We start from the raw sequence: 6,738 nt of genomic DNA on the forward strand, positions 1-6,738 counted from the left end.
AACTCTTTACTACCCTTGGATAATGTTTTCAGTCTTGGTAACAGCACTGTTTAACTTGGTTTGGAGTTTCGATACTCCCATTTTCTAGATAATAGCTGGCCTTTTCCTCCCAGTTTTTTTTCCCACCCCCTCTTGGGCTGTTTCGCATCCAGACTGCTGCTCTTCCTACCTATAATAGCCCATTACCAAAACAAGCCAGTATTTGATCTGCTGTGCTATAGCTGTACTTTGTAAATACCTAGGCAAAATGTTTATAATATCCCCTGTGCATTCTCCTTGGGCTCAGTCCTGTCCTGAGATGAAGCTCTGCAAAGGAGCTTCAGGTGGCTTGAGAAGTCAGGGCTGGCTTCCCCAGCATGGGCCATACAGGACAGGACTGAGAGACTCAATCTGAGCAGCTGGCATGGGTGGGAAGCCAGCCAGCATAAGGTAAAGCATCCATGAGATACTCTTAGTTCCTGTAGTGGTACAAAGGAGCTCGAAACCAAGCTTGGGGTGGCAGAGGATTGAGAGGTAGCAGTTTACAATATTCCCATGACATGGGCTAGTTTTCATGTCCCACGTTTGCAACAGGAAGCGTGAGACACAGGTTTATCAAGGCCACGTGCAGCTGCTGTTTCCCCTGAAGTTGGAGCAGATGCCTCCACTACTGTAAATGACCATCCAGTCTGCTGAAGAGGTTTCAGAAGTGTCTGACAGCCTGCGCTGGCTTTGTCTTTAATGTCCCATGGCACATCCACAGCAAAGGCGAGTGTGGAAGCAAAGAATTCCTCATCTTCCCACTCTATTCCACTAGGCTGCAACCAAACTCATGAATGATAATATGGCCTCTGTACTGTATGTCTTACAGTTTAATAACTCAGTGTGCTGGGCAAGGCCACAGGTGGTTTTCATTGTATAATTATCAGAAGCAACAATCTGCAACCTTTAATGCAGTGGCAGTGCCACTAATTTTGCTTAAATGGGAAACAAGTGCATAGTTTCCAGCATCCACAAAGGTACCAAACTAAACTGTAAAATACATTAAACAATAAAAAATAATCAGGGAAGAGATGAATATTCACATCACTCTTAAAATAACTGTGGAGGTGCTTGGCAACCCTTGGCAAGTGGCCTGAATAACAACACCTAGTAACACATTGTGTGTGTGTGTGTGTATATATGTATGTTGAATACACAAAACTGTCTGGAGGGCATTTGCCCATGTTAACTGATCATATTAAAAATGAAGGTGACCATCAGCCCCCAACTGATGGTGTTGAAGGGGAAGAGAGAGACCATCGATGGATTAAACAGTAGCTGCTGAACTTCGAAGAGCTTTGAAAAAAAAAAAGGAGGAGTCAGCCTGAAAAGAATATGAAAGAAGTGTGAAAATTGGGGGACAGGGGGAGAGACACCTTGAAGGGTAACCAGTAGTAGTCAAATCTAGTTTGACACTGCCAGAAAATGCCCTGCCATCACTGCATCCTCCACCTAGATCAAACAGAACACCATCCCCATGGGACACCTCACGAAGCTTGTGCTCAGTGAGTGACATGATGGTATAGGGTGCAATAAGTGGGGACCCACACCCAGGGTATGCATAAGGGGGCTTGTGAAGGGGCCTTTGCCTGCAGGAGATGTGGTTTATCTGTTGTATTACTGATATAGATCCCAAATGTTCTGCAGGTGAGTTATGTGTCATTAACAAATCAATGAACTACTTCAATCCTCACTTGGTTTAAATTATGAGAGCTGAATAGTTTTCCCATGCTACATTATCTGGGCAGTGGACAGTAACACAAGAGAACACTGCTTTGATGAAGAGGCTTGTTATTTTCAACTATCATCTAGTGCCTTATTTCCAGTTTGTATGAGTGAATAAAACTTGCTCCATCAGACATTGATGGAGAAGCTGTAGAGTGAATGGATTTAAAAAAACCAAATCTCAAACTTTGTCTACACTAATGTTTTCAGCTGTTGTGCGAGAAGATAAGTCTTGGATCTCTATTTGGTAGAGCTTGGTGTATGCAGAAAAAGGAGATGTAAAGCCAGTGCATTACATGTTGTCTGTGATAGTTTTGCAGGCAAGGCCTTCAGAGAGCAAAGGAAATCATCAGCCCCAGGGTAAACCTCTGCAGTGGCAACACCTGTGCTGATCAGTCTAGTCTCCCTCGACTGCCAAAAGTCAGTTCTAATTCATGAAAAAACACATAGAAAACAGATATCTGAAACAAGTCACGTGCTTCAGGTCTTGGAAGGTTTTGTTCCATTAACCCTGTTTCCCTCCATTAAATGTCCAGGAGTCTGGATTAGCTGCCTCAGAAGTGGATATCTATATTACAGATAACTAAGGTGGGATTCAGCTTGCAGGTAAAGGACCTACATGTAGGTATGTAAAAAAATGTTCCACTGCTTTGGCAACAACTCTAGCTGCTCAAATCTGGTTAGTGCTGTTAATGAAGCCTGGAGAGTTACTTAGCTGACCATATGCAAGAGTGTTTATGTTTAATAGCTCGCTGTCTGTACTTACCTATATCTACCTTCAGTAGGAGGTGCTTATTGTCTCTGAATTAACTAGCAGTTAGTAACAAAAAAAGCCCACAAAATCAAAACCAACCAAACAAAACACCCACACTGAGATAATGAAGATTGAAATACTTCAAAGTTATTTTGGTAGTGCAGATGCATAGCTTGAGCCTCTTTTAGCACTTTGAAGTTCTGTCACATTTTATCAGCTGATGTGTAAAAGACATTGTCACTTAGCACTGAGTGTATGTAGCTTTTGTTTGCTGTGTTAGACAGCAAGTTGAGAGACACAAAGCATGTCTACCCTCTAACTGAACGTTCGAAGAGGGAGAGAGTCTTCTAGGTGGGACCCTGGCTGAGGATCCATGATACTGAGGTCCTTTCCCAGATTTGCCATACACCTCTCATATGACTTTTGAAAAGGCATTTAACATCCCACTTGAACAACCTAATCAGTTATCTGTAAAGGAGAAAAAATAGCTGCTTTTTTCCCCCATCGTTGTGTTTAGACTGGGCATACTTTGGGGCAAGGATTGCCCTGTGCGCTATTGCAATTTCGTTTTGGGCTGCAAGCATGATAAAACACATCCAAAAGTCTGTTTCAGGGGTGGTGCTTGTGAACAAAAAGCAGAGGAAAGGACATGTCCATTGGAACACATTGCAAAGATATCCCAGTCTAGTACATCTTATGGCAAGTCTAACTGTGACTCCTGAAAGCTGGTAACTTGCCTAACAATGACTCAGCAGATGGTATGTGATGAGTGCCCAGCCTGATTGCAGCAGGAGGGACCTTCAACATGATGAGAAATTATTGCTTTCTGAAATGGATGGGCAGGGAAACAGAGACTGCAAAAATAATGCTTTCACAAAGGCTCTCGGTTCATGAAGTATACCCAACACTTCTCTAAATTCAATGACCTTCCCACATTTCTTTTCCATTTATGTAGATATGTTCACACCTCAGATCCACACTGAGACCCAAGCTGGGTCTCAATATTCCAAAAGTCCTTTCAAGAAGATTTTGCTTTTATTACTACTTCATAGATCTGCTTCAGTTAAAAATTATCTATTTCTTCTAAGAAGTAGCTTTCCAAGTCGTCGCAGAAGATGCTATAGTTGACTACTGAGATGAAGAAGTAATGAGCCACCTATTTGAAAACACAACTTTGAGTCCTTTAAAATAAAACTAAAGCTTTTTTCTGCCCCCTGAATAATGCAGTGAGGCTTGAAATGTGATATCTAATGCTCTGAGGCTCAGACACTCCTTATTTCAGGTAGTAGTCTGTCAAAATCTTCATATTTAAACCTAAGGAAAGTAAAACCCAATACTGCTGTACTCTGCTACCTCACAGGCCATGGCATCTTGTGGTAAGGCACATGCCTCTGAGATGATGGAATACCTTGAGGTATTTATTTTCACTGTTAACTTAGGTAGGACAGAATTTACTGTAGCAAACAAGTCTAACACCTTGGAAGTGGTGAGATTAGTTGAGTTTGTGATTCTGCAGAAAACAAGGCCCCCCTGTGACTTACACACTTTTTCAGCTGCTTAATAGCAATTTCAGCAATTATTCCCTCTGAATAAAAGTTGAGGTGTGTATTATGCTCTGGTACTGTCATTTTCAGAGGTTGCATGCCACTAGCTGGGAAGTTAAGTGCTTTCAGGGGCTAGGAGTAACGTTATCTATAAGACTGCTAAGCAATATACCAGAAGGTGCTTCTCCTTTTCTGAAGTGTTTAATTTCATGCTTACTGCTGAGATCTCAGGAATGCTTTCTATTTTACTTCTTCCCCACCATCCTCACCTTCAGGTCTAGATTAATGAGCTGTACAAAAGAACTGAGATTTACGAAAACCTACAACAACAGAACAAAATAGAAAGAGAGAATTGGCTAAGGCTTTTAAGGAGAAGGTGTGAGTAGAGGCCAGTAGAAATGTAACTGGAAGTGATCAAAGGACAAATGAAAAATATAACACATTTTAATGAAAGATTCTTCTTGCCTGGAGAAGGCTGCCTGAATGGAAAACATCCAGAAATCAGTGAGGGGACTAAATTCACACAAGAGTTTTATCTGGCTCTAAAAAGGTTATGTCTGTAATGAGAAAGAAAAAGAAGAGCATTTAGGAAATAAAGGAGATCTAATAAAAGACCTGTTAATTGCTAAACCAGACATGGACTCCCGGAAAATATAAACGTAAAAGAGTCAGTGGATTCAGGTCACATGGGGATTGTGATATTTATGGAGCAAATGTAGGGTTTAATTGTGTCGTGGTTTGAGCCCAGCCGGTAACTCAGAACCACACAGCCGCTCTCTCACTCCCCCCCTTCTTCCTCCTCCCGCTCCCGGAGGGATGGGGAGGAGAATTGGAAGAATGTAACTCCCACGGGTTGAGATAAGAGCAGTCCCACAACTAAGGTATAATACAAAACCACTACTGCTACCACCAATGATAATAATGATTAGGGAAATAACAAGGGGAGAGGATACAATTGCTCACCACCCGCCGACTGATACCCAGCCCAACCCGAGCAGTGATCTGACCTTCCGGGTAACTCCCCCCGGTTTATATACTGGGCATGACGTGCTGTGGTATGGAATACCCCTTTGGCTAGTTTGGGTCAGGTGTCCTGTCTCTGCTTCCTCCCAGCTTCCCCTCCTCCCTGGCAAAGCATGAGACTGAGAAAGTCCTTGGTTGGAATAATCATTACTTAGCAACAACTGAAAACATCAGTGTTATCAGCGTTGTTCCCAGGCTGAAAGTTAAAAAACACAGCACTGCACCAGCTACTAAGAAGGAGAAAAATGACTGCTATAGCTGAACCCAGGACAAATTGGGAGCAGCCATATTGCCAGTTCCTGCAGAGTGCAAGAAAGCTGAGATGGTGCCTGGGAGAAGCCATCAATCCCATGTACCTTCAGCAATGCTCTCGGAGCTGGATGTGCTACCCAGCCAAAGACCAGCTGCTGCTGAGACAAGGCAGAAAAGGCACAGTTTGCAAGAGACTGCCAATGGTTGTCTAAGATTTGAACCAGGAACAGGTGGATGAAGAGCAGTGAAGCAAACACTGGCACTCCATGCATCCTTCTTGAAAGGGAGGTTTCTTACAGGGATTGTGTGTTAGTTGGTGGAGTTGACTTCGGGAAGCACCTCGTGCTCTACTTATGTGAACAAGAAGAGGAAATTAAATGTAATTGGATTCTGGAAGGGAAGAATGATTCTGGCAGTTACATTTGGATGAGGGTAAGCTCCCATCCTTCATCATGCAACAGATAAAATGCTGAGGGAGGAAACCCCTAGGGATCTGTGAAAGGAAAGCAGGAGCCACAGGGGACAGTACTGTAGTCTTTCCCCATCCAATGAAGCAGCCTGTAAGTCTCCCAGCTGTATCTTCTCCACAGTATCTCATGGCTCCATGCGTGCACTGCCCAAGCTCCCCTGTTGCTCCTAGGCCTTGGCTCTGCCCCAAGCAGGCAAATTAGAGAGAAGAAAAGAGAGGACGTAACAGCAGCAGATATTCTACAGATGTAACATGCCAAATTCTGTTAATAGCTCTGACAATTTACACCAATATAATTGTGTTTTAGTAATGCACCAGGGCCACTTGTGAAGTATTACTCTCTTAATTGTCTTGATAGGTACTTTGATCGGGATGAAAACTCCCTGAATTGTAAACAAATGGTAATGATAAATGTTAATGCATCAAGTTGGTGCTTGATGGCTTACAGCTGAGACTGGTATTACATTCAGGCTTATTTAGCATCTTATTAAATGATCTGGATGAAGGAATAAACAGAGTAATAAAAGAAATCCCAAAGGTGAGCTGAACTGGGACAAGGTGAGCACAGTGGAGGTGAAGAACTGATGTAAAGATGCTAAAGGAAAGGATGGCTTTGGAGTTAATGGAGTGGACCAGGGTTTGGTTTTCTAACTGTATCATGCACAGCTTCCCTCTGCCAGGCTTTCGGTGGTGCTGGTTGATTTCAGACTTACCCAGATGCTTCAGAGTATAGGGACAATGGTTTCTCTGTACCTTGTATATCCATGGGTTACATCACTGGTAACTGCATTTAGTCCTCTAATCCTACTTAATTTGAAATACTTCAAATATTGAGTGTAACACAGAGAAGGCCCCAGACAATGTCTCTTTATGGCCTTACAGCACCACAGCAAATAAAGAACAGTAATTTGTGAAAAACATGGGAAGAACAAAACAAAATGAAGTTCAAA

Source organism: Strigops habroptila, chromosome 2 (genome assembly GCF_004027225.2).
Source record: "Strigops habroptila isolate Jane chromosome 2, bStrHab1.2.pri, whole genome shotgun sequence".
NCBI lineage: Eukaryota > Metazoa > Chordata > Aves > Psittaciformes > Psittacidae > Strigops > Strigops habroptila.